We start from the raw sequence: 26847 nt of genomic DNA on the forward strand, positions 1-26847 counted from the left end.
ATTTATATATGAGCTTTTTTGTCTCTAAGCCAGTCAGAATACAATGAACTCCTTTAAGATATTTTATAATATAATTTGGGAATACCACCCAGAGATGGGAAAATACTACACAATCAGATAATGAGAGGTTTTCTGAGGCCTTTCTGAATTACAGACATATAAACATACAGAGAGAGAGAGCCACTTACAACTTCAATTCTAAATTTCAGCCATAGGTTAAACGTGGTCCTCCTTTTTATTCTCAGTCTTCTTTCCCATATTGCACTTTGAAATCCTCCCCTTCCTCAAAGCTCATTCGAAATGCACCTCTCCCTTGAAGCCTTACCTTAACCCTCAGGAGGGTGGAATTTCTTCCACAACCATTGCTCCTCTCTGATCACTTGAATCAATCAACCTGAAAATGCAGTTATTTATGTATATTCCTCATCTTCTCTTTAAATCTAAACTCAGGGATGGCAGAGACTAGATTATCTTTCTTTCAACAAGGATTTATTTTACACCTACTGTGTTTCAGGCACTGTACTAGATACCTTTTAGACAACGAGTGACAAAAAGGTGGGATCCCTGCTTTCACGGGCCTTCCAGTTTGGAATTTGATATACTTTTGTATTCTCTTTTTGTATTCTTTGCAGCATTTGCAGTGGTTTGTGGAATAAATTAATATCTTCAGGCTTAGATTCACCCTGATACTGAAAGGGAAGAAAAAGGAATTTTTTTCTGAGGACCTATTGTGTACCCTGAGCTCTTAGGCACTTTGAACAAATTACCTACTTTAATCCTACTAATATCCAGAGTCTGAGCTGAGTGCTTTATATACATATTTCTAATCTTTACAGCAACCTTGTAAGGTAGATGATTTTACAAAGGAAAAAACTGAGGCTTAGTGAGCTTATCCCACTTGCCCTGAGTCATGAGGTATCAGTATAGGGATTTGAACCCAGGTCTGTCTGACTCCAAAGCCCCACGTCAGACTGCTGAGTATAGTTAAACTGCCTTGGAGAAAACTTAGGTCATATATCCCAGAGAACAAGTCACGGGTTAAGTCTTGACTTAGGGAGCCTGTGCACCTCGGGCACTAAATGGCAGGGTGGACCACACCAGTGACTTGAAGGCCCTTTCAGCCCTCCAAGTGAGAGCCAAGGTCAGCAAGTGGTGGCATGCTTTGTGCAGGTGGGGCTGAGGTTCCCGGGGGCAGAGGGCTCTCTCACCTGGAGTTGCATTCAGCCAGGCAGTCAGGAGTCAGGGGCTACCGGGGAACAAGAGCTGTTCATGCCAGAAACACAGTCCCCCCAATGAGCCCAAAAGTCACATTCCTTGTTTTAAGATCAGTGCTCGGAGCTGGACCTTTCACAGAAGAGATGCTGTATGTGAATGAGCTCAGTGATAACCAGTACCAAACGCATTTTAACCTCTCAGGTTTGCAACAAGTGACTACAGTCAGTCTAACCCATGTAATGCTGGGAAGGAGGGGAATAAGGGTCGCTGCCTTGACTTGAGGGATGCAGCAGCTCCCTCACCTCCTGTAGGAAACCAGGAGCAGTAGCAAGAGCAGAGAGCTTTTAGGACACATTTTAGGCTTTACAGACATAATCAAATTTATTTACCACAGTTGCCTCATGAGGTGGGCACAGTTATTATCCTTGTCAAGTTACCAGCGAGGAAGCAGGCACACAGAGATTTAAGTCTCTTGACCTATATCACAAGTCAGTGGAAGCAGCAGGATTTGAAACCAGATGGTTTGAGCCTAAAGACAGTGTCTTTAACCACTACATAATATGGCACCTCCAGGCAAAAATACCACAGAGGATTATTATGATAACAGCCACCCATGAATCATACTTCACGTGTCCACACCACTTTGCATCTTGTCATTGTTGCCTCTCTCATCAAGAGGTGGAATCTATTGCTCCACCCTTTTAAAAATTTTTCTTTTAAAATCTGGGCTAATCCTGTGACTTGCTTTGACCAATAATTATGGCTGAAGTGACACTGTGGGAGTTCCAGAGCCTAGACCTCAGGAGGCTTTGCAGCTTACACTCTTACCCTTTTGGAATTTTGAGACCGCCATGTTAGGAGAAAGTCCAGGCTATCTCCCTGGAGCATGAGAGGTCATGTGGAGCAGAACGAAGGCTCTGCAGCCCACAGCCAGCCCAGTTGGCAGTTGAGTAAACCCTTTTGGATGTTCCAGCTTCAGCTGGCTCCCCCTGCCTGCAGCTGCACCTGTGAGCCCAGGTGAAACCAGTAGGACCTCCCAGTCAATCCACCGAATCAGAAATAAGAAACCATTGTTGTAAGCCACTAGATTTTGAAGTGATTTATAATGTAGCAATATGTAATTGAAATAGGTAGGTTTTAAATTCATTGTCTATCTTGGACTCCCTGCTTTTTGGCAATCTAGAGTTACATGATAGGGAATGATGGGAAATTTGAGCTAGAGGAATGGCAGACAGCATCTAATTAAACCCTTTTATTTATTTATTTATTTTTATGTTATCATTATTTATAAATTACAAACAAGGCATACTGACCATCACTTGAATATGTTGTTTTTTGACATTTTATGTAATCTGTGAATTATATAGTCAGCCTTTGATAATGTCTGAAAAAACTGTTTCTTTAGTTAAAGTTTTCAGATGAATTTTCTTGCATTTTGCTATGGCCTTGCTGCTTTTGTCCTGCTTTTGTCTTTTTAAAAAATTAATTAATTAAAGAGCTTTATTGGAGTATAATTGCTTTACAATGGTGGGTAAGTTTCTGCTGTATAACAAAGTGAATCAGCTATACATATATATACCCCCATATCCCCTCCCTCTTGCGTCTCCCTCCCACCCTCCTTATCCCACCCCTCTAGGTGGTCACAAAGCACTGAGCTGATCTCCCTGTGCTATGCAGCTGCTTCCCACTAGCTATCTATTTTACATTTGGTAGTGTATATAAGTCCATGCCACTCTCTCACTTCGTCCCAGCTTACCCTTCCCCCTCCCCATGTCCTCAAGTCCAGTCTCTACTTCTGCATCTTTATTCCTGTCCTGCCCCTAGGTTCAACCCTTTTATTTTATAGAGAAAGAAAGTTGTCCCAGAGAGGAGAAGTGACTTGTCCCAAATCACAGTTTTTACAGCCTGAGACAAGACTAAACCTGTCTTCAGAGCCCCACGTCTAGAATTCTCTTTGCTACACGGCACTGCCCAACTACACTGCAGTAAGAGAGTGTAAAAGCTATTTCTGACTAATTTCAAGGATAAACACTAAAACCTGTTTATAGTACATAGCCTTAAATTTATAGTCTTCAATTGTAACATCCATGCAAAGAAATCCATGTGCCAAGTACCCATAAAATGCCAGGAAGGAAGCAATTACTGGAAACAAGACAGTGAATTATCATAATTGAGTATATATATTGTTTCTGGTGGATCTTTGCATCTACGGATGTGCCAGCTCCCTGGTAGACCAGTTGGTCTCACCTTGGCTGCACCTTGGAATCTTCTGAGGAGTTTTAAAGACCATCTGAGGTTGGCCCAGGCATCAAGAGTTTTAAAATTGGCCCAGGGTGAATCTAGTGAGCAGCTGGGGCTGAGAACCCCTGCTCTGGACCGTGAATTCCTGGAGGGGCAGAATTTTTATCTTTGCACCCCCCCGGAGTGCCATGCCAGAGAACAATTGTTGATTGAAACTGGGGACACATGGCTGAAAGTACTTACAGAGAGCAGCTATGGCAGAGTGGAAATTACATGGGCTTTGACGTCAAAAATATGTCTTTGCCTCTCAGTTTTGCTATTTAGTAGCTGTGTAACCTTGGATACAACAGGGTGTCTGAGCCATCTGTAAAATGGATATAAAGATGATACTGACTTCCCAGGGATGTTATGAAATTCAGCTGAGATTATTTAGCTTTAAAAACTCCTTGATAACAATAAAGACCTTGTTAAGTATTGTTATTTCTATTCAGAAAGGAAATAGAGAAGCTTTTTTTTTAAATGGTAAAAGCAGTGAAAGATGATTATAAGAATTTAAGCAATATGGAGAGTTATTTTTAAAAATCAAGTACAAATTACCTATAATTCCTCCATAAGTACACTTAAGCATTTTATTATTTCTCCTTCCACATGTTTTTCTTGCTGTCTCTATGTGTGCCTGCACACATTCAAACACATGCACAAAAACATGATTGAAAAAATACAGGACTGTATTGTGTCCACTTTCCTTGTTAATACCTTGAGTTCTTCATATCCATGAATAGCAGTTGTGATGTTTTTCTAACCTAGGGATTTGAAGGCAATTGAAGGAGGTAATATGGCTATGATGAAATGGAAGCAAGAGCAAAGCCAGCGCAAATTGGCAGAAAAATTACCCATTTGGGGTGCCTAATGATTGCTGAAAATTATTTGCAAGGTTCCATTGTGGCTTACCCATTTTCTCCCCTGAAAAGACTGACGTTTCCCACAAAAGCTTGGGAATTGACATAGATGGTCCTTACCCAAGAGCCTTAGTCACAGCCCCCAAATCCTTTTGGCCAGCAACCTTTATTTACACATGGCTTCAAAGGTAGTGAGGAAGGGAATGGAAGGAAGAACAAAAGTGCTTATTCAAGTAACTATTAATTTGAGGAAAGCAAGTTTCATACCCGAGCCAACCTAGAGTTGATTCAAAAGTCAACAGTTAAAAGAGACAGAGCAAACACACAGGTCAAACCTCTGAGGGTGATACTGTCTGGCAAGGGACCCAGCTTTGGGAAGGACATGAAGACGACTGAACCCTTTCTGGCTCGAGCCTCCTGTTTTTCTGGACATAATTCCTCATAGCTTCAGAGCCTCCATGCGCCTATTGGCTGGGGGTCTTGCACATAAGGAGGCTGTGTTTACAGAATAAATGAGGAATAGAGGAAGGGTGGCTGTAAATCTAAACAAGAGGCCCCTTTTAAGGATGCTCCCAGTACGGGCATGAGTGTGAATGTGGCGTCATCAAAATAAGGGCTTCACCAGAGCGATGTCTTGTTCTGCCCAGGAACCACTGCTCAGAACAGCCTTGGAATTTTTCTTTGCAAACTTTCTTTAGAGGCCCACAAGGAAAATCTATTTCATTTTTTTATAGTACCTTCTGATTTTTTTTTTGGTATGTGGACTTGTTTAGAATAAAAAGAACTAGATTTGGAGTTGGAACCTGTGTTATTAATTCCAGTTAATCTACTTACTAGCTGTGTGTACTTGGATAAGTCACATATCCTCTATATTTCTTGATTTCCTTATCCATAAAGTGGGAAGCATGATCCTTACCTATCTCCCATCATTTATCACATGGGAAATTACCATGATGCAGTGGTAGCCTCTAAGGTCACTACCAGGCAAACTGGTACACCCTACCAGAGGTCATGGAACAGAAAGGCTCACTAACCAAATTAGGATGTTGAATCACGTGGATTATAAAATCAATGTAAAACACATAGGGGAAGCAAGAGGAAAGAGATGAGCACTCTGAGGTAGGGTGTGATCAGGGTGGAAGGACACACCGAATCCTGGGGTAGGCAGTGTTCATTTGCCCTGTCTCTTTCTCTGCCACATCAGCCTTCCCCGCTGGTTGGTTACAGGACCAGAGTTGAGATTTGAGCTCAGGGGCTCGCAAATGGAAAGTGCCCTGGCCAAGAACACACACTTAAACTATTGGAGAGACAGGACAAGTACACCAGGCTAATAGCTGTAGCTTGCAGCTCACCTGCTAAGCAGCCATGAGTTTCAGCCATGAGCTTGCAGAGGACACATGAGCCAGAATGGGTGTCAATCAGTGTGTGGCTGAATTATGGTCTCATGAATATTGATTGCTCATGTATATGTAGTACACCCAGCATATTAGTTCCTCATAGGACTCATGCATATTTATATATCACTTATTAGTATATAAGTGCCTCATGAATATTTAGTGCCTCATAAACATTAGGTATCTCTTGATCTTTCCATCCCTTTCTATCTATGTTAAATATATACATGCCATATTTTCTAACATATTTTATGAATTTCACTTATCTAATTTTTTTTTCTTTTTCTCTGTTGCAGAATTGAGTATTTTCAAACCAAACAACAAATACACATTACAACATTCTGTCAGAAGGCTCAAGTGAGAAAACACCTTGTAAGATGTAAAGTCCTACGTACTTTTAAGGGATTATTATTATTCCTGTTATTTTGATTATGGCCATTTATAAAAATCAAATCTATCTTCAAAGTGTAAAGAGGAAGCAGTTTAACCCAATGACTAAGAGCTGTGAATTCTGCTAATAACTGGCTTTGCTCGTCTTTGGGAAATTGTATAACCTCCCTGAGACTGTTTTCTCATCTGTAAAATGGGGATAACATAGCAACTTCGTAAGGCTCTTGTGAAAATCAAATGAGATAATGTGTGGAAAACACTTAGGAAATTGCTTGATCCACAAGAATGATGATACCTAACTTTGATTGAATGCTGACTCCATGCCAAGCATTCACGGACTATATGATTATATAAGTATGATCATCATGCCCATTTTACAGATGAGGATTTTTTTAAATAAATTTATTTATTTTTTATTTATTTATTTTTGTCTGTGTTGAACCTTCCTTGCTGCGCGCGGGCTTTCTGTAGTTGCGGGGAGCGGGGCCTAATCTTCGTTGCGGCACACGGGCTTCACATTGCAGTGGCTTTTCTTGTTGCGGAGCATGGGCTCTAGGCAGACAGGCTTCAGTAGTTGTGGCACACGGGCTCAGTACATGTGGCTCGTGGGCTTAGTTGCTCCACAGCATGTGGGATCTTCCCAGACCAGGGATTGAACCTGTGTGCCCTGCATTGGCAGGCAGATTCTTAAGCACTGTGCCACCAGGGAAGTCCCACAGATGAGGATTTTTAAGACAAAACCAGAATTCAAATCCAGGTAACCTGACTACAAGCCCACACTCTTTACCATTTTGCAACACTAACTCTTAATGCAGCAATATTCAATACATGTCTCGTCAACATATTAGTAAGATTGTCCACTAGAGCAGATACTCAATATCACGTGCCACTGGTGATGATATTTTGGATTGACTCTCTCAATGGCAATTCTACCTTCCATCTAGTTAGAGAAGTTGGAAAACTATACATGACATTTTCTAGAATACTTTGCAGCTAGGGTTATAAATGTAAATTGTGCTTTGCGATCAGATGCATTTGTGAATAACATGGAAGGCAGAAAGAAGTGAGGGGAAGCCACCCTCCTGCTGCTAAGGCTGCTGGCAAACAAGGTGTGGTGGACAGACTGTCAGGTGGCCCCGTGATCCCTCCTCCTGGCATTCACACACTTGTGTAATCCTCTCCCCTGAAGTGTGGGTGGTGGGACCTGTAACGTGCTTCCAACCAATAGGATGTGGCAAGGTGATGGGATTACATGTACATGATTATGTTGTATGAGATAGTAGCATCCATCTTACTAGGAGATGCTCTCTCTCTTACTGGCTTTGAAGAAGCTAGTGGCCATGTGGTAAGGGGTTGAGGATGCCCTTTGCCTAATACTAATTGGTAAGAAACTGAGGCCCTGCAGAAAACTGAATGCCGTCAACAATCATGTGAGCTTGGAAGCAGTTCCTTTCCCAGGCAGGACTCAGATGAGACTGCAGCCCCAGTTGACATTATGATGGCAGCTTCATGAGACACTGAGTCAGAGGATCCATGTAAGCTATGCCTGGGTTCCTGACCTACAGTAACTATGATATAATAAATGTGTGTTGTTTTCAGCCCCTAGGTTTGTGGTAAAATTGTCATGCAGCAATAGAAAACTAACACATGAGGTTACAAATCCTGGAGATGATTTGGCCATTGTGGCAGCTCATGTGATGGCAGCAGCCTCCTGACATGAGCATGGCAGCTATGGTGGATGGATGCCCTTGAACTCAGTAGTCCAGTGCTGGATTCTTGACATCCACTCTTCCAGCCTTTTTGGCAATTTTATTTTCCTAATTCCTTGCATTAAATCACTTTCTTTTTGAATTACTCAAAATGATTTCTATTTTCTGTACAGAATCTTAGTTCATACCATCACCCCGCTTCAAAATCATGGCCTAAGTATCCCAATATTTAATTCTTTCATCACCCAAAAAACATTTTAGGGGAGAACAGAATAGTTTCCTTTCAAAACGTCAAGGGAGAAAGGAAGTGATAATCATTGAGCAAGTGTAAGCTTTGAATAGCCACAACAACCCTTAAAGGAAGATTATGTTAATCTCATTTTATGGAGGAGAAAACTGAAGTTCAGACCCTACATGACTACCTATTGTGGATAGCACACCTGGGGTGTAATTCTTGGTCGAATGGGCACCAGACTGCACATTCTTTCTGCTGAATCATGTTGTTAAGAATATTCTGGGTTCCTGTATGTCCTTTCACTCATTCATTCCTCAAACTTCTATTGCATATCTATTGTGTATTGAGTGCCGTGCTAAGCCCGGGGTGCATACAGGGCCTTACCTGGTGGAGCTCACAGTCCACTGGAGCAGATCAATGAGAAAATAGACCATTACAAAGCAGTGCATCAAGTCCCATGATGGAGGCCAGCTCAGAGTGCTGAGGGGAAAGCGAGGAGGGCCATCAAATGACCTGACTTGCGTCAGAGCCCCAGGAGGCAGGGACAGTGGCCTGGAATAGCCTTCCTTGCAGGCTCTTCATGGGTCACCGACACAGCTGTGGGAACCCCACAGCAATGCTGCCAAGCAGCTACACTGGCAGAAAGGTTCATATGACTTGGTGAGACCTCAGGCAGCCTTGACCGGGCACAGAGCCGACCCTGGAGGTTCTCTGTCCACGTTACGGAGCCACATTGCGGTCCCTGGAGACCCCATGCTTGTTCTCCAAGGCTGACTGGCTGTCAAGCTCTAGCCAGCCACAAGGCTTGTTTCATTTAGTTGTTTGCTTTTGGGAACAAATGTACTTCCCATTAACCGTGGTTTTCAAAAATTAAATTAAAAGCCTTTGATTGAGTCTAAAGATAGATCTGGCTCACTTTTCATCAAAGCTTACCCAGCTCTCCTGTCAGGAGAGAAAACAAGGTTTGAGAGTTTAAATCTCAGACAGACCTTAGATTAGTTTGGATGCCAAAATATCTCAGCTCTAACAGCCCATGGGCAATTTTGTTGAACTCTTATGAGGCTCAATTTCCTCATCAGAAAAATAGGTTAACAGTGGTTCCTGCCTGAGAGTGTGACTGTTTATGTGGGGACTAAATAAACTAATGCGAATGTTCCTGTCCCTGGTGTGCCGGTCCTTGATGATATTCCTTCCATGTCCTTCCCCTGCTTGGCTCTGCATGGTGTGGGCTGCGCCTGCATTTCCCAGCTCCCGTACCAGCTGGCGCCTCTCTGGGCGTAGTCAATGGGAGGTGGTCCTGATGGGAGATTATAAGGTGGGAGGAAGGGAGAAGAGGGGGTATTTCTCCTCCCTCCCTCTTGGGGTAAAACCTCCAGAGCAGTTGTTTCGCCTTTGCATCAGCTTCCTGCAGGCATGTCCACCATGGTCGGGGTTCAGCAGTACCAGTACCTAGCCCAGTACCTCGGCTCGGGGGACGTGAGCTCCTCCCTTCCTCCTTTCAGTTGAAGGTGCCAGCCGCTTCTTGCTGAGGTTAACCCCTGGACCGCCGCATCACCCCTATGGTTTCTCCCATCTTCCATCTTCTCCATAGCCATTTCCTGGTATTAGATTCTCTCTGTTTTAAATACTTAGGGAGGTTCTGTTTTCTGGTTGGACACTGACTGCTGCAGTGAGTGACATGCGCTTGCCCCACGGGGTCTATTTTCTCAACGAATGATTAAGCAAGATACGAGGTGAAAGGGGGCGGGGAGCAAAGCTTAAAACACAGAAAAGGTTGGTTATAGATGATGGGGTGTCTTCACTCAATGTCTGGTGAATAGGTGTTCAGTAAACGTGGTGGTGATAGGAGGATCATTCCCTTTCTGCTTACGGAGGGTATAGTGAGAAACATGCCTTTGACTGGAAGAGAAGGGCAGACAGATCTGCCACTTCTGTTGGCACTTGGAGGCCCCCCCAGTGCCTTGGAGCCTGGTTTTCAGTGCTGGGAAGAGCTAGCCTGGCTTCTCAGCACCCAGGCTGTCACCATGGGGTTGCTTGGAAGAACTGATGGCCCTAATGAGGAACAGATTTTTCCAGCCCCACAATCAGGGGTGAGAGCGCCTCTCACCCTAAGAACAGAGGGAGAATGTTTCAAGAATATTTGCCACAGCTATTCAACTAAGATCTTATTTTCACATGCCTGCTGCTGGCTTCCCAGCCCTGCACCAATCTGTTGTTTTATGTTCCAGGGCCACTTTACTTTCATTCCCAAGACAACATGAGTCAGAGGTATCCAGAATGGGCCCCATCCAGAGGCAGAAAGAGTTTGACACAGTCTGTGCCACCGGAAAGGAGACCAGACAGTCACTGGACTGAGCTCACTGGAGGGAGGACAGGAGGTGAGTTTCATGCCAGGACGATGCCTGGCACACTGGGAACGAGGGGATACAAACACGGTCCTGTGATGCAGGCTGTGAAATTAGCCTCCTTCTCTGGTACCCTAATACCACTAATTGCCTGAGCCATGACTGTGCCAGGCACCTCGCATACACTATTGCTAATCCTCACAACCACCCTGTGAGGCAGTTATGAAGTCCAGTTGACAGATGGTGACACCGAGGATCAGAGAGGTTAAGTGATTTGTGCAAAGCTGCACAGCTGGTCATCTTTCAGGTTCCAAACTCTGCATTATTTCAGCAGTTCTGTGCTGCCTCCCTGACACCTTTGTGGCAGAAGTTTAAGAATACTGTGGGCTGCCACACCACATATTCTGCAGCTGCCTTCACCAAATGCCTGCGTGGATCCCAGTTGGCAAAACAAGAGGGAGAATGCCTCTGAGCCCAGTGGAATCCACTGCAATCAATCCCCAGGGTCTCTCCTGCAACTCTGAAGCTAAACAGCAGCCGTTACCTGGGAAACCAGAAGCCATCTGAGAGGGCAGGGGCGCTAGAGAGGGAAGGTTCACTTGGATACACCTCCCATCACCCTGAGATTAAGGGACATAAAAAGAGATGGCGGCTGTGAGTTCCTCAGTGGCTGGCATGAGAACCAGGCTTTTGTTTTGCAGACCAGTTACCACTTGCAGGGAGTAACCACTAAACCAAGAGAAGCGTAAATAACAAAGCAACAGCCAGAGATTACCTATTAAATGAACCTTGTTCCCAATCTTATGTCTATGATCTGACCCTCCCAGGCGTTACCAAGGCAATCACATTTACATGTAATACCCAAGTCTCTAGGGCACTGAGCCTCAACCTGTTTGAAGGTAGGAAGAACAGTCTTTGACAGAAACCCCTCGGAAACATCTCTGAGAAGCCCCAGGGATGCTTACTGTATCCAAGAATCAGCGTTGATGGTTATTTGCCCAACAATGCAGCTGCTACCCAAGGCGGGATACTGCCACCCCCCTCGTGAGTTAGTACTTCTCCCCTTCACGGTGCCCCTCCTGACCCTGCTTTTTGGAGGATTCCACCCATTCGTTCAAGTCCTAGCTCCCAATTCTGCCTCAGGAATGTTTTTCAGGACCGCCCTCACCCTACTAGTCACTCCGTGGCCTTGGATTCCCCACACCTGAGCACATGCTTGTTTTGTTATTCTGTGCGTGGATGACCAAGTTGTGTCTCACATAATATGGGATGCAGAGCTGTGCACATAGGTTCCTGTTGAATGAATGTGTCCAGATACCCATGACATAAACTCCAAAAACGTTCAGTGTGGACATACACACCATTCAGTCTTGTATTTATTTAGAGCCACTGCCCAAGCACCTTTAGCCAGGCCCTGCAGATACAAAATGGACCGAATGTGGCCCTTGTCTCAAGGGTTTGTGTGTTCCAACTTGTTTAGATCCCTCTTGCTGTTTGATTTTTTTGCAGGGGAAGGGAGTATATTGGCACATTTTTTCTTTTTTTCTGCCCCCAAATAAATGATAAATAATTATCTAACTCTGCAAGCAAATAGAGAATTTCTGAGGAAGAGAAATCATCAATGAAAACACAAATCCTTAGTAAATAACATAATATTTATCCAATTATAGCACACTTACTACATTCTGGGCCATTTAGAAACGGCATCGCACTCATCCCTCCATGCAGCTCTTCAAGTGCACTATTATTTCTGCTTTAATGATGGAAAAAAAGGAAGCAAGTGGCTTGCTCAAGATCCCTTTAAATGTGATGCCAGGTTTCAAACCCAGGTTTGTGTAGTAAGCAAGGCTGTGTCCACAGCTGCTGTTCTATGTCACTGCCACATCCCTGACAGTCCTTCTGTGTCCAGGGTCATAGATGATGAAATGAACAGTGATGAGTCACTGACAGCTGGCAGCAGACCTGAGGTGATTGATGAATTTGTTATCAGTAGGTGGGGTCGGAGCTTACAGAACAGCATTAGAATCTATTGCACAAAACCCCAAGCTCTCAGGGAGCCATGCAAAAAGCCAAGGCACTTCATTGTCCTCAGAGCAGAGTTTGGTGTCTTGACCTGCCTTCCCACCTGTTTACTCTGGGGCCTTCTCTCCTTCAAGGGTGTTTCTCTAGAAGCAGTCCAGAGAATTCAGATTTAAAAAGATTGTCCCCAGGGCTTGTCTGCCTGACTCATTGTGTGCTTTCTCATTGGTGAGTCACCAATCTGTGACTCAGCTTTCACGTCCTACTCAGGGCTCAGAGTTTGGCTGTTGGGATCCTGGTGATGGATTTACATGGAGGTGACATAAGGTTAGTGATGTGCTGGTGAGCCAGGGATCCTGGGCTCTGCTTCTTTCCTTTTGCTCATAGGAACACCTTTTAACCTGTCAGAGGTGCTCATGGATTGGCCAAGACCAGGGTCACTGAAGTGGCCTCACCAGTGAGGTCAACTTCCATTTCTGATGCTGCTGTGTGGACTCCTAGTGTGGATCCTCCACTCGGTGGGTGGAGGTCAGCGTGACAATGGTCTGTCAGCGTGAGACAACACCCTGTAGAGGAAGAAATCCTCCATGTGAAGAAACATGGATTCACTTCATACCTGTTCTTTCTCAACTACGCTGTTCAAAAAACTTCAGTTTTTAATCCAGGCTGTAACCCAACCCCATAGTTCCTCTGGGTAAACTCTAGGATAGAAAGAATTCACCTGGGTTGTGTGCAAGGAGCTCAGAAAGTTAGGTGATGAGGAGCATCTTGGAAATAACTGGGTCTTCAAGAGGTCCCTGCCTCTGCATCCAAGCAGGCCATTGCCTGGTTGAGCATTCCTGGAGATGCCATACCCAGAACAGGCTGCTACAGTGATGGGACATTGACAAGATGTTGGAAGGGGATTCTTGCCACTGGTTCACCTGAGACCCCACTATGATGAACATGAAGATTCAAAATGAGTATGCTAACACACCACAGGATGCAGATTTTCCAGGGGAAGGGCTCAGGTATCTTCACTCTTCATCCAGCTCAAGGACAGGGAAAAGGGTCAGAGAGAGTGGAACAGGGAGACGATTAGAGAAGAGATTCCTTTGAGGGGAGCTGTTCCTGCTCTCTCCCTTCAGGGGAGGGGTGCAGGTGCTGCAGGAGAACACCAAAAACTATTCCTTACAGAAGGGAGACACAGAGAACCAGTGCCCTAGTCATGCCCAAGAAAGCCAACCGTGACTGGCACCTGGCTCCTTCCCCCAAGAGGTAGAGGATGAGAGAGGGGTGACTTGCTATGTAGGTTCAGGAGCCAGAAGAGAGTGCTGTGGGGCTTTGGACTGAACCCCCAGAGTTTTTCAGGGTAAGAGATGCAGTTGTTTCCTGTGCACAAGATGTGGGCCATACCAAACAGAGAACAATTGTGTGGTTGGGTCATTTAGATCTTGTCTGAAAGTGCCTTCGGGAGGAGTGAAGGGGTTTTGGCAGGAAGACAAGATGTGCTACTCCCCAGCGCCTCAAGTGCCTTCAGGAACGGAATCGCATCTGTCAGGGTCAAGGGAACTATAGGACAGAGGTCTCAGAAGGTGATCTTGGAAGAACCCATGGCATGACCCCAGGAGAAGAGTCCTGCTCTGGCCCAACCAGGGATGCTTTCTTTGGCCAAAGGCCAGGCTCAGATCAAAGCTGTCCTATCTCTTTACCTTTCCTCTTGCTCATGGCTTTGACCTGAAACAGCAGAGAGGGAGAGAGGGGTGGGGAAAAACCAGGACAGGGGGAGTCAGTGATAAAGCTTCATTTCTAATGTGCCATGAGTCATACTTGTTCAACATACTAGTTACACAAACCAGAAAAGGTGTTACCTGTTTTCTGTTTATTTTTTTAATTAATAATAAACATCTTCACCTTTCTCTTGGAGCCTGCCCACATCCCTACCTTCCACTCCTTCTCTCTGTATCTCATAATATTTTGTATAAGCTTCTGTGATAGCATACCACCTTGTACTATAACTGATTATTTACCCGTATCCATCATATAAAGGTGCATTCTTTGTGGGCAGCAACTGTATCTTATTCATAGCAATAGTCCCTGTAAAGCAGCATCGTGATGTGCTCTGGTTGGTTTGCAGTCAATTCTTATTATGTGAATGATTAAATGAATGTAAGCATGTTGATAGAAGGAACTTGGCCAAAGGGAGATATATTTATTTAGATCTTTTGGACCTCCTCAAATCTCACCAGCTGCGCTGTGCCCGTTGTTTCTACTTGTAGCTCCAATCATGTTCCCTGAAGACCCGGGTAGCTCTGTGCCCATTTGGATTTTTGAGGGAAATCCCAGTTATCCCCATAAGACAGAATGTCCCTAAGGAGGGATGGAGACATTGAAGAGAGCAAGATCTCCATCAGGGAAAATAAAGAATGGGAGTTGAGCCACGCCTGCCTGATTTCAACAGAACCCTCTGTTGTACAGGGAACAGAGGAGAAATTGTTCGTCCACAGCTCATTGCTCATGGAAATATTCTGACTGCAAAGTTAGTGTCAGCTTTGATTTCCTGCCCCGGGAGGAGGCTTGGTCAAAAGGCACAAAGTTGGCCTGTGAAGAGTCAGAGAAATTGTGAGTTTGGGTGAGAGGAGACCCTCACACTCCATCTTTGTTTGGTGGTGGAAGTTCTAGCACTGGGGTGGTCAAGCCAGCGCAGCCCAGCCCTCGCCTTAGTCTCTTCTGAGAACTCCAGCCCAGCTTGGAAGCACCACAAGATCACAGGCGGAAGTGTGAAGGTCAGACCAGGCCTGAGGGTTAGTGTCCCGGTCCTGCGCTTGCTTCCTTGAAAGGAAGGAGCACAGAGAGGGTCTGGAGTGATGGGAATCTGAGGAACCGAGGGCTGGAGAACCAGAGGCAGACTTCACCCAACCATTCCGGGTCCCCTTAAAGAGGACACCAACTAAAATAACCTGGGAAAGGCACTTACAGAGCAAAAGCACAGCCAGTTGCTGTCTCAAAGCTAATTTTAAGAATGTCCTTTTCTGTTGAAATTTCATCACCATGACTCATCGCACCACAGGCCAAGATTCTGAAGCTCTGAGTCAGACTGGGCCCTGAGAGCCGAAGCTCAATGGGAGTTTTACCTAAATAAAGCCTGCAAGTGGGCCTGCTGTGATAGATGTCTTAGAAATTTGCTAATTCAGCAGTGCACACACCCTTGCACCTCTGCCGTTCACACAGTTGCCCACACGTTCCTGGGGCTGTCGGTGTGACAAGGCGTCTCTTAGGTGTGAGATCTTTCTTTTGCTTGAATCTTCAGTTAGTTTGTTTCCATACCTTCTCTGCCAATGTGGTTCCTTTTCTATAATCTGGTCAGTGCTACTATTGGTGCTTTTTTGATACTTGTAGCCAGAACAGGTATGATGATTAAGCACAAATTCCAGAAAGGATCCAGGGTCCCCTTCTCTAAATGCCAATCAAAGGGAATGGCATTTAAATTGGGATTTTTGAAAGTCAGAGCTGGAAGGGGCCTCAGCTCCTGTCATCCACCCTCCATGTCATTATATAGACACCCAAGTAATCCAAGACTCGGAGATGCCAACAACTTGCCCAAGATGACACAGCCAGTTAGGAAGAGAATCCAGACAAGAAGCCAGGGTCTGCTCACATCTTAGTCTCTAGACTAAACTGTCTCTGCTTTTATTAACTCTGTATCCAGATAAAGTCCTGGACTCTACAAAGCCCACATCTGGGCGCTGGGGGAGGAGAGGACGTATAGGAAAGAGGAGGCAATGTTCAGGGCTGACCACCTGCCTTGGTGTCCCTCGAGCTCCAGGCCAGTGACCTGAGAAGATGCTGGCCGTAACCATGGTGGCAGGAGGCCTGGTGAGCAGCCCTGGAGGGGAAGCTGGGACTGGTCAGGAGTGGGCCGGAGGCAGAGACCCAGTGTTTACTCAGGGATGGTGGGAGCGGAAGGTTAACCAAAGCAACATGAGACATGAAACTCGGCCTCGGGAATCTTTGGCTTCTCGGCTGTCCCTGGGACACACAGCGGGTGTCGCCCTTAATGAGAATGAGGGGGTGGGGGGCATGTAGTCAGGTGGAGTCAGAACAGCTTTGACATCAGGCTGTTGAAGTCAGAATTTGGGGGGATGCAGCAGAGGTCCACTCTCCTGAGCTCAGGTAGAAAGGATTATTATGAGGCTCCAAAGACCTCTCAGAAGCCCAACAGTGCAGCTAAGACTCCTGGGGCCTAAAGTCAGGGCTCTGTCAGGAACCCAGCCTCCATTCCCTTTGGCTCTGTGTCCCTGCCCTGATCTCTTCCTCTCTTTCTGTCTCTCCATGTCTCTTTCTGTATCTCTCTGCTTTTACACTCACTTTCTCTTGACATCTCTGCTTCTTTCTGTGTGTCTGTTCTGTCTTCCCCTCTCTCTGCCTGTAGCTCTGCTCACTGTAGTTCACATGTGACCCAGAATTGTCACCCCTGTATTAAGTGCATCTCACCAATCTTCAGCACAGCTTCCATAGCTCAGTGGCTGTGATTTTTCTAGATTCTAAAATCATAAGAAAGGAGCCAGATGGGCCCAGATCACACTTTAAAGCCTGGCTGCACAAGCCATAGGCTGCTGGCCACCCCCTGAATTAGCTGCCCTTGTGTCAGATGTCCAAGCCTTATGTGATCAGCTGTGGCCACAAGTGCGAGGTCTCTAGGCTGCAGTCAATCAGCAGGGAGTGAGAGAGTATGGACTATGGAAGGTTCTTGACCCGAAGAGTATCTATCTATACATTCCAGCTGTGTCATTTCCAGGACATGTGGCTTTGAGCAAGGCTTTGAGCAAGGCTTCATACTTCTCTGAACCTTACTTTCCTTATCCATAAAATGAGGGAAATAATACCTACTTCCCAAGGTTGTTAGGAAGACCAGATAAATATGATATGCAATCAAGCCATGCCAGGCACATGGCAAATGCCCAATAAATTGTTGCTATTGTCAACTAGTATTGATTTAAGAGTGCCAGAGTCTTGGGTATGCACAGGACATTCTGGCCTGTGGCCCTTTGAACTTCTCCCTCTTTTGTCTTTCTCCATTTGGAATTTTTTTTCTTTCCCCTCTTGATGTTTGTTAATTTCTCCTTTATTGTCAGTGCTGTAACCCAGTGCTTGAGGATTTCACAACAGGATGCACTGGAGCCAATGTTTTCCATTTGGATATGACTTACATGCTCTGCCTTGCTGTTGTCAATAACGTTAAAGGGGTGGAAGGTGCGGTTGACTGTACTGAATAACAGCTGTGATCTGGTTTTTAGAAAATTGCTCCAACAAAGGAATGAAGTTGTCTATGACGACACTGCTGGCTTTTACAACATAAATATGAAGCTCTGTGTTGTCGTTTGGCACACTCCCAAAATTTCCCTCAAGAAGCTCAGGCCAAGTTGAGAGTCAACTCCAGAATGCAGAGGTATATTTTAATAAAAAGCAAAAATTACTCCGGATGCCAGAAATTGTTATAAACAAATACTTTGCCAAACATACACAGCCTTCTCTCTCTCCCCATCAGTCCCCTGTCTGTACACATTGCAGAGTCATTGCCTGGAAAGCTGAATGGGTGAGCTGTGTTCTGGAGAATATCAGTGTAAAGGCTGGTCTGGCGGGGGAGGTAGGTTACTGGAGTCTTGGGAAGTTAGAGACAAATGGGGGAAGGGGCCAACAGATGGAGACCAAGTCCTAACAGCCATGGTGAAGGCAGACTTGTTCTAGGTTAGAGCACGGAGATGTGTTGCAAAAACAGAGGGAGAGGGACTTCCCTGGTGGCTCAGTGGTTAAGAATCCGCCTTCCAATGCGGGGGACGTGGGTTTGATCCGTGGTCAGGGAAGTAGAGCCCACTTGCATGCCGCAACTAACAGTTCGCATGCCACAACTAAGGAGCCTGCAAGCCGTAACTAAGGAGCACACGTGCCACAACTAAAGGAGCCTGAGAGCCGCAATTAAGGAGCTCCACTGCCGCAACTAAGACTCGGCGCAACCAAAATAAAAAAATAAAATAAAAAATCCCAAAAAACAAAGGGAGAATCTGTGGTGAAAACCAGGTCATTCCAAAAATTTCAGTAAAACCTGCAGGACCTGGGCTGACTTCATGAGCATGTGAGCTGTGAGGTTGCACAGGGTCCCACACTCAAAAGGGTCCCATGCTTGCCTCAGTGCTCTGCTGTTGATGTATTGAAATTCTTAAGATTTTTTTTTCTTGGCTGCACAGCATGGCACGCGGGATCTTAATTCCCCAACTAGGGATTGAACCCGTTCCCCCTGCAGTGGAAGTGTGGAGTCTTAACCACTGGACAGCCAGGGAAATCCCTGAAATTCTTAAGAATTTTTGAACACGAGACCCTATCTATATTTCAACTTTGCACTGGGCCTTGAAAATTATGCTGCTGGTGTTGGCCAGAGAGAATTGAACCAAAGACTCATTTCCAGAAATACAAGCTGGCAAGAAGAACAAGGGAAGGATGAAGTAGTGGCCCCCCCTGGTTATCAGGGCAGGGAGCAGGGGCAGTCATCAAGTGATTTTAGAACCTAATAGAACCAGGCAGAGGTCAGTGACCCAGCTTGAATAGGCAAGGACCGTGGCAGCAACTGATACCCCAGCAGGGCTATGTCTTGAAGTGTGCCACGGGTGGTGAGGCACACAAAGCACTGGGCTTGGTCAGGAGAGGTGCCTGGGTATCAGGTGTCAATCCTTATCCAATCAAGTGTGGCCACAGCAGGGTCTCCTGGCCACAGCCAATCAACAGAGAGGAAGAGTAGTACAGGCAAAGGAGAGCTCTCCATAAACAGACCTACATGTAGATGCCAGCTTTGCCACCTACAGGTGTTGTGACTTCGGGCAAGGCTCCTTACTTCTCTGAGCCTTAGTTTCTTCATCTGTGAAATGAGGGAAACAATACCTATTCACAGCTGATGAGAAGATTAGATGAGATACAGTATATAAAGTTTCTACCACTTTGCCTGCACATGTAAATAATCAACAGTTGCTACTATAGCCTACTGTTAATTTAGGAGAACCAGAGTTAAGAAAAGTAGGTTCTAATCCCACTGGCTGTGACCTTGGGCAAACCACTTTACATGTCTGAACCTCAGTTTCCTCATAAGTAACAGGGAAATAAAAAACCCAACACCTGAGGCAGTGCCTTGCACATAGTAGGTACTCACCAAATACATATTAAGTGTCCCACCACACTGCAATAAAAGATAAGAGCTATTTGCAAAGCAGCAAAGGGCTTTGCAACTGTATTATCTTTTTGTTGACTTTAGAAAATCAGATTTATTACTTTTGGGGGTTGGGATCAAATAAGGTTGAGATCACCTCACTCTCAAAATAAAATAACTTTCTGAGTGCTTGCCTGCTTTGGGATTTGGGTCAATCTTTTGTTACTGGCATCAGCACATAGCTAACTAATCCAAATGTAACCGAACTGAGCTGGGAGTCTTTGCATTGCTTTTTCCCCCCAAGTTTTTCTTTCTACAATAACAAGGAAATGCTATTATCACATGGGTTACCACAAAGCAAAAAGTATAATCAATGACAAGACATTCAATCTGCATGCACCTACATCAAATGGATTCAGAGAATGTCATTCCTATTCATTACAGCTCATGAAGCATGAAGAGTATTTATAGAGGATGAAAAGTCTCATTCATTAGCCTCAGAGATTCCAAGAGGGGAAATGACTTATGTACAAATGACACAAAGCACATATTTTTCTTGTTCTGAGTTTACATATCCCATATGGGATCAAAGGAAACCCAGTGTCACCATATTAAGTGCCTTGGATGAGAAGAGTTTCAGGCTTCAAGGACAGAATAACAACCTGAACACTGAGAGGCCAAGGTCAGCTTCACCAAACTGGAGTGACCTTGAGATTGAAAGGATTCTTAAGGCATTACATACTTTCTGCCTCAAATGATGGAATAATATGATTAAATATTGCTACTGAGGCCTGTCTGGCTAAGTCTCCACCAAAAATCTGTGTTCTTCCTTTCATTGTATAGAGTTGTAGCTTTGCAATCAGGGGCTAAGTTTCCCTGGCCTCTAGCAATAAGTGTGACTGTGTCGGTAAGTTCTGAACGATGGAATGTATTGGAAGTGTGTATATATCTTCTTTGGAGAACTATGCATATAAATCCTTGGCCCATTACTATTTGGATTATTTGTCATTTTCTTGTTGAGTATAATAGTTCTTTATATATTCTGGTAATAGTTCTATATATATATTACTCTTCCCTTATCAAATATATGATATATGATATATATATATGATCAGATATATGATTTGCAAATATTTCTCCCATTCTGTGGGATACTTTCTTTTTTTTTTTTTTTTTTGCGGTAGGGGGGCCTCTCAGTGTTGTGGCCTCTCCCGTTGCGGAGCACAGGCTCTGGACGTGCAGGCTCAGCGGCCATGGCTCACGGGCCCAGCTGCTCTGCAGCATGTGGGATCCTCCCGGACCGGGGCACGAACCCGTATCCCCTGCATCGGCAGGCGGACTCTCAACCACTGCGCCACCAGGGAAGCCCCTTGGGATACTTTCTTGATAGTGTCCTGTGAAGCACAAAGTTTTTAATTGATAAATTCCATTTTTTCTATTTTTTTCTTTGTTGTTTGTGCTTTTGGTGCCATAGGTAAGAAACAATTGCCTAATTCAAGGTTGCAAAGATGTACACCTATGTTTCTTCTAAGACTTTCATAATTTGGACTCTTACATTTTCAACTTTGAGCCATTTGAGTTCATTTTTGTATATGGTGTGAGGTAGGAGTCCAAGTTTATTTTGCATATGGATACCTGGTTGTTCCAGCACCATTTGTTGAAAAGACTATTCTTTCCCTATTGAGTATTTTGGCACCTTTGTCAAAATCAGTTAATCAGGTTTATTTCTGGGCTCTCAATTCTATTTAATTGATCTATATATCTACCTTATGACAGTCCGTGCCATCTTGATTGCTATAGCTTTGCAGTAAGTTCTGAAATCAGGAGTGTGAGTCCTTCAACTTTATTCTTCAAGATTGCTTTGCCTTTTCTGGATCCTGGCATTTCCATTTGAATATTAGGATTAGTTTGTCAATTTCTGTAAAAAAGACAGCTAGAATTTTTTTTTTTAGGATTGTGTTGACTCTGTAAATCAGTTTGGAGAGTACTGACATTTTAACAATATAAAGTCTTCCAATACATGAACATGGGATGTCTTTACATTTATTTATACCTTTTTAAAATTCTTTCAACAGTTTTGTAGTTTTTAGTGCATATTTCTTCCACTTTTAAAATCAAATTTATTCCTAAGTATCAATATTTTATTCTTTTTGATGCTATTATAAATGGAATTCTTCTCTTAATTTAATTTTCAGATCATTCATTGCTGGTATTTAGAAATACAATAGATTTTTGTATGTTGATCTTGTAACCTGCAACCTTGCTGTACTTGTTTATTGTCTCTAATGGGTTTTTTTTCTTTTTTGTACTTTCCTCAGGATTTTCTATAACCAAGTTCATTTTATTATGAATGAAGATAGTTTTACTTCTTCGTTTCTAATCTGGATGCACTTTATTTGTTTTCCTTGCTTAATTTTCATGGCTAGAACTTCCAGTGCAACATTGAATGAAAGTGGCAAGATTGGACATCCTTGTCTTGTTCGTGTTCTTAGAGAGAAAGATTTGAGTCTTTCATTATTAAGTCTGATGGTAGCTGTGGGATTTTCATAAGATGTCCGTCATCAGGCTGAGGAAGTTCCCTTCTATTTTCAGTTTGTTGAATATTTTTTCATGAAAGGATGTTGGGTTTTCGCAAGTGCTCTTTCTGCATCAATGAAATGCACACCTGGTTTTTGGTCTTTATTCTATTAATATGATGTATGACGTTGTTCAATTTTTGTATGTTGAACCAAACTTGGATTTTTGGGATAAATACCAGTTGGTCATGGTGTATGATGTCCTTTATATATCTCTGGATTCAGTTTGCTAATATTTTGTTAAGGATGCTTGCATCTATATTCATAAGGGATATTGGTTGGTAATTTTCTTTTCTTGTGATATCTTTGGTTTTGATATCATAGAATAAGTCAAGTGTCTCCTTTTTTTTGTAAGAGTTTGTGAAGATTTGTATTAACTCTTCTTTAAAGAAGTTTTGGCACCAATGAATCTATTCTGTTTGGACTTTTCTTTGATTACTATATCAACCTCTTTATTTGATATAGGTCTATTAAGATTTTTTTTGTTTTTGAGTCAGTAGTTTGTGGCTTTCTGGGAGTTTGTTCATTTTATCAAAGGTTATCTAATTTGTTGGCATACAAAATGTGTTGCTCATAATATTGCCTTATAATCCTTTCTCTTTCTGTAAGGTTGGTAGTGATAGTCCCTCTTTTATTCCTACTTTATTAATTTGGATTCTCTCTCTCTCTCTCTCCTTCTCTCCCTCCTTGGTCAATCTAGCGAAAGCCTTGTCAATTTTATTAATCATTCCAAACAAACATTTTTTGGTTTTGTTGATTTTCTATTAGTTTTCTACTCTCTATTTAATTTGTTTCCACTCTGATATTTATTATTCCCTTGTTTTAGGTATAATTGTTCTTTTTTTCTAGTTTCTTAAGGTAGAGTTTAGGCTATTGACTTGAGGTCTTTCTTCTTTTTTTAATATAGGAATTTACAGCCTGCACAAATTCTTGCAGCAGCCTTATAGAGGCGTTAAGATTACCCCCATTTTCAATGTAGAAACTGAAAGTTAAAGGAGTTAAATAACTTATTTAAGGCTATACAGCTGGTCAGTAGCAGAGTTGGAATTATAATGTCAATCCTCTAAATGGGAAATGAGGGTTAGAATTCAAACTCACCGTACTTTCCTCTCTGCCACATTGCTTCTGGAAGCATTCAAATATTCCCAGAGAATTGTAGCACTCACATTTATGCCAGACTGTCTTATACTATTCTGTAATCATTGTAACCATTGTGTGTGTATGTGTGTGTTTGACAGTCTCTGTAATCAGTGTGTGTGTGTGTGTGTGTTCGACAGTCTCTGTAATCAGTGTATGTGTGTGTGTGTTTGTATGCATGTGTTTTGGAAGCTCAAGGAAAACACATCTTCCTTGAGGGTAGCAAGTATTCTGTGAACTTCTGTATCTGTAGCATTCAGAACAGTAGTTTAACATTTGTATACAGTACTAGAGTCTACCCAGTACCTTTTCTCATCTATTGTGCTATTTTACATTCACCAAAATCCTATAGGTAGGTGATACTCCGGGACCCAGAAGCTCAGAATTGTTAGTATGGCCCAGGTCACAGTATTACTAATAAGTGTATTACAGACATAAAATGGCGTGCCTGATTCTAGATTCTGTGCTCTTTCTGTTTTACATATTTATTGCTGTGGTGAAATGGAGTAGGTGGAATGGAGTGCTTTAGAAATAGAGTTTCATTCATTTATTCATATATTCCAAAAATATTTGTTGAGCCTCTGTTCTGTGTCAGGCATTGTGCAGAACACTGATGAGAAGTGGTGAGCAAAATTAGATGTAGTCCCTTTGCTTGTGGGAGGGACAGATGTTAATCAAGTGGTTACACAAATACACGTAAAATTAGAATTGTGATAAATGGTAGAAGGTGGACTTGCATCATTATGAGTAAATAATGAGGTGATCTGACTAGTAAGATAGGTCAGGTGAGGCTTCTCTGGGAAGTACTACTTCACTGAGATCTGAAGTTAATAGGAGCTAAATGAAGAACAAGTAAAGAGCATTCCACACAGAAATAATAGTCTGTGCAAATGTCCTGTGGCAGCCTCAGCTCTCTGCGAAATCTAAGGATTTTGTTTACTCCATTTAAAACGTATTAGTCAAAACAATATGATACCCATAGAGGAATTTTAACAAACTTTGCTCTATGGGTATTGTATTGATTTGCAAGGCCCAGCAAACATTTGTTTACCAAACATTTACTTTTCCATTTCCATGTAAATTGCCTTCCTCCCTAACATCCTCTTTTGTCTTTAGCTGAAGATGATATTTCAGGTGAGGGTTTCAACCATTTGGGTGGGTTACTCAGTTTTCCTGGGTTTCTCCCATGTATGCATGTTATTAAACTTTTGTTTGATTTTCTCCTTTAAACAAATGATATACCACAACTGAACAGGAAAATGATGCAGTGTAAAAAAAAGACAAGTTAACCCTAGCTTCTTCAAGCCCTAATTTATCTATCTCTTTGCTTATAAGCATCCACATCAGAAGATAAAGAAGAGAACAAAAAAGGACGTGATATTACTGTATATATGTAAACCCATACAGTTGATCAAGAAGAGTGTTTGTTGAGTATTTCAGGGAACTGAGGATGCTAGTCTCTTCTTTGGGATGGTTGTTAGTCCTTAGAAGAATAAGCATCTCATCATTCCTTTGGGGGCCCGTGAGGTCTATGAACCTGTAGGAGCCTTTAGAGCCACAAGGGCAGTCCGCAAGGTCTTCTTTCTGGGCAGAGTAAGCTGCTTTGCTCTAGGGTGTCAGGCACGTTCCCACACGTATTCATGCATTAATCAATTCAAGTTCTGGATTAAAGGCAGTGAATCACCTTGAGGATTGACTGTGGTGTTGGTGCTTGCAGGAGTTTAAACAGCCAATTTGGAATCCAACACCGTGTTGAATTTAGAGGGAAAAATATTCACACATAAGAATCATGTTTCTCCCTCCCACTGAAGCAAGATTAATCATTATTAACAAGGAGGAGACCTACGGTGACTGGGAGGGAAGGAATGTCTGGGAGAAATTGTGATTTGCTAATTTATTTATTACCTGCACTTCTCTTTGATTTCCTTCTTTGTCTAGGGATTTTGTTTGGCATTGTGTGTGCTTAGTCATTTTGTCATGCCTCAGTCAAAGACACTACAGATCCAAGCACTGATGGGAACTGGGGCTACACAGAAGCCTAAGAAACAGGTCCTTCCTTGTAAGGAGTGGCCAGCAGAGAATCTGATCCCAAGAAGTGCTTAATAAATATCTATTGAAATGAATGGGACTGGATAAAATTAAATGTGCTCATTGTTTGGGGGAGAGTAAAAAGTAAAAAAAAAAAGAAAGTAGTTATCCTATAATAGAGCAGCTTTTCTTCCCTTAGAGATGCAGGGTTATATAGAGATTAAGCGTTCTAGATTTAGAGAGATTGACATGAAATCCAGGCTCAAATCCTAGCTCTGTCACTAATCACCAGTGTGACTTTGAGCAAACTGCTTAATAGCTATGTGTCAGTTTCCTCAATGTGTCAGTGACACAATAGCTATGTGTCAGTTTCCTTAATCCAATGAGATTAAGGCTAGTGCTTACCTCAAAGTGTTAAAAAATTACAAGAGATAATATATATAAAGCATTTAGTAAGATGCCTGATGCTTATGTTCAATATTAAGGACATTTTGAGTTGCAGAGGATTCACAAGGGCTCAAGGAACACAGAAAAATGGAAGAGTAGAAAGTTCTCCATTTGAGTGGCTGAATATCAGGGTGTGATTTGGAGTGGACCTGAGGACGGATGGATGGACTGGTGGCAGGATAATGGCAGCACAGGAGAGGGGTTAGCCCAGGGTCTGTTGTTCCATCTGTTGTTCCATCTGGCCTCAGCAGAAGCTGCTTGCATGTCCTACTGGCTTTCCTGTCATCCATAGGATGGGCAGGGTGTGGCAAGGCACTGATGTGAGGACCTATCTTTCTTTACATTTCTGCACAACCCAACATGCATGATTCTGGCACAGTAAAGCATCAGCATGCCAGTGTTTGGGGTTTCGAGGAGGGAAGCAGGATAGTCAGGGAAGGCATTGGCAGTGGTGGAGACATTCAGGTGTCTTGGAGCAATGGACATCAGCAAGGAGGTTAACGCAGTAGGACAATTTTGGACTTGTTCTTAAGTTCTGGTGAGATCTAGGGACTCCACCAAAATAAGAGGGATCTTTGAGAAAGAGATGAGATCCTGCAGGTGGGGCTGTGAGCTTGCAAAACTTGGGTACTAGTGAGAATTTATTCATTCTCTCAGTTTGGTGGGACTTGAAGACATTTGGGTTATACTAAGTTTTAAGTATTCACAATTATTTCTTCCCTTTAAAGGTTTTGCTGTGAATTTTCATCATCTTATTCACCACTTTCAGTGATCATTCCGGAAGGAAGAAAACTAAGTGTCTGTCGGAGAGGACAAACTTTTCCTCTTCCAACTTGGGTCCAGTGATTGGGGCCTGCAAATTAACTGACCATAGGCAAATTAACAGGAGAAAAGACAAGGTTTGTTTATAGGGGGTTAATTGCAGCTGTATTTTTGGGAGGCTCTGCTTTAGTTAGATATGAGGCATTCAGATAAGATTTCTTTCTGCGTCATTTTAGCTCAAATGTTTTCACTTTAAAATAATCTTTATACTAAGTC

This window comes from Hyperoodon ampullatus (genome assembly GCF_949752795.1).
Source record: "Hyperoodon ampullatus genome assembly, chromosome: 7".
NCBI classification, from domain to species: Eukaryota; Metazoa; Chordata; class Mammalia; order Artiodactyla; family Ziphiidae; genus Hyperoodon; species Hyperoodon ampullatus.